The sequence below is a fragment of the Mustela erminea genome, chromosome 12, assembly GCF_009829155.1.
Source record: "Mustela erminea isolate mMusErm1 chromosome 12, mMusErm1.Pri, whole genome shotgun sequence".
In the NCBI taxonomy this organism is placed as follows: domain Eukaryota; kingdom Metazoa; phylum Chordata; class Mammalia; order Carnivora; family Mustelidae; genus Mustela; species Mustela erminea.
In genome coordinates, this window is record NC_045625.1 from 74,926,280 (window position 1) to 74,928,811 (window position 2,532).

Sequence of the window (2,532 nt, forward strand, 5' to 3'; positions counted from 1 at the left end):
AAAAGGGAAACCCACAAGAGGCAACAACTGCATATAGTTCTATTATCTGTATCAAAGCCAACACCAAGGCTTTGGCAATTAACATAGTAAGTGTAAGAAAACAGGGGTTAGGGGTACCTGGGTGGTTCAGCCAGTTAAGTATCTGCCTTCAGTTCAGGTCACGGGGATTGCCCATATTAGGCTCCCTGCTCAGTGGGGAGTCTGCTTCTCCCTTTCCCTCTGCAGCTCCCCCTGCTTGTAGTTGCTTGCATACTCTGTCAACTAACAATCTTAAAAAAAAAAAAAAAGAACGAAAGAAAGAAAAGAAAAGAAGGGCTAGTTAATTAGCATAATGAATGTTAGAAATCTTTTTTTTTTTTTAAGATTTTTATTTGACAGAGAGGGAGAGAGATGGACAGAGCGCAGCAGGGGTAACAGCAGAGGGAAAGGGAGAAGCAGGCCCCCAACAGAGCAGGGAGCCCAAGGCAAGGCTCCATCCCAGGACTGCAGAATTATGACCTGAGCCAAAGGCAGATGCCCAACTGACTGAGCCACCCAGGCATTCCAGAAAGGTGTTTTTAATGGTGAAATTTTAAGTTATGTGGGCGGGCCAAGTATTTTTTTTTTCAGATGTTCCTATCCCTTATGAGAATAGTATATATCATTTCTGGTAGACCTATTGCTTTCACCCCTAGAGAAAGATCTCAGTGCTTCCCTAACCAAAATTTTATTATTATTATTATTATTATTACAGTAATTATTTGTCTTCCCTCTGTCAAACCCTGAGCAAACCACTTTCCCTGAGCTGCCTGTGGAGGTATAGGAAAAGGAACATAGAGGGCAGATGACACACAGGAGGAAGACCTATGGGAGCTGGACACGGCCCCTTCATGTGGCAAAGAGGCTAAGAAGGGTCACCATCAGGCAAAAGAGCCCCACGGCGTCCAAGAGGGGAAAGCCCAGAATAACGTAGGGGAAGAGGTGCTGCTTCAGAGAGGGGGTCCTGGCATAACCCATGACAAGGCTCCCAGACACAGTCCCAATCCCAGCCCCAGAGCCAGCCACCCCTACCACGGCAGCCCCAGCCCCAATGAACTTGGCTGCTGTGTTGATGTCCTTGCGACAGCACCAGTTCAGAATCTGTGGCTGGGAATGAGTGAGATCAGGGGACGTGAGGCTGCCAGGCTGCTGAGACTCTTGTAAGGTACCTCACCCATCAGCGTGTCCGATGGTTCTAGCACCCCTGCAGACAGTGATCGGCTCAACAGCCTGACCAAGAAGGGGGTTGAGATGAACTTCGCACAGGGGTCCATTTTCAGGGGTTGAGGGGCTGGGGCAGGAGTGCTCGTACCCGTGCAGAGAACTTCCCTGACCAATCTTGTGTCAAGCCATGGGTTTGGAAGGCTTCCGGTTATTGGATGTTGACCTTAAGGTAAAAGAAGGTCACCTCTGAAATCCCTCTGTCTCTGCCACCAGCAAACATTCTGTGTGAAAACTCTGATGGGGCCGCTCTGCAGAGGGACCCCACGCAAAATCTGGTTCTGTTTGTCAAGACTAAAGGAGAAGACACTGGCCTGGGTTTTTACCCTGGTTAGGGAGAGGGGCCAGGGAGTCAAACATGGTTTGACTTTTTCCTGCACCAAAGGAAGGAACACAGAGGCTAGAAAGCAAGTCAACTTGCCCACCTATGGGGCAGAAGGGGAAGACAAAGGCTTAGAAGCTGCCAGCAAACATCAAAAATATGAAGTCAGATTTTTTGCTGCAGGTCTAGAAGAATAAGAATTTTGAAATTCATCAATCTAATAAAGCAAATTGATCTATTTAGCTCCTGTTTCCACTTGAATTACTTAGCGCTTATCTGTGTATGTGATAGAGTTTGTGTCAGACCTTCTTTCCTTATAACCAAGAAGCAAGGTTCTTGAGTAGTCAAGCCTACCAAACTTAAACCTCTTGGTGGTTACAATAACTAGACAAAACCATGTAAGGGCGTGTCCATCAATAGATGAATGGATAAAGATGTATGTACGCACACACACTGGAATATCAGCCATAACAAAGAATGAAATCATGGGGCGCCTGGGTGGCTCAGTCATTAAGAATCTGCCTTTGGCTCAGGTCATGATCCCAAGGTCCTGGGATCGAGCCCCACATCGGGCTCCCTACTCAATGGGAAGCCTGCTTCTCCCTCTCCCACTCCCCCTGCTTGTGTTCTCTTGCCCACTGTGACAATCTCTATCAAATACATAAATAATCTTAAAAAAAAAATAAAGAATGAAATCTTGTCATTGGCAACAATGTGGGTGAATCTAGAGGGTACTACAGTAAGGGAATTAAGTCAGAGAAAAAGGCCATAGGATTTCATTTCTATGTGCAATCTAAAAAACTAGACAACAAACGAATGAACAAAAGCAGAAACAAACTCATAAACACAGAGAACAAAGTGATGGTTGCCTGAGGGGCAGGCAGATGGGCAAAATGGGTGAAGGGGCGTGGAAGATGCAGGCTCCGAGTTATGGAATGAGTAAATCCTGGGGGTGACAGGTACAGTATGGA

General features: G+C 46.4%; 1 pseudogene; it reads right to left on the minus strand.

Moving 5' to 3' along the window:
- Positions 1-867: 867 nt before the first annotated feature.
- Positions 868-1,334, minus strand: LOC116570017 (annotated as a pseudogene).
- Positions 1,335-2,532: the final 1,198 nt, after the last annotated feature.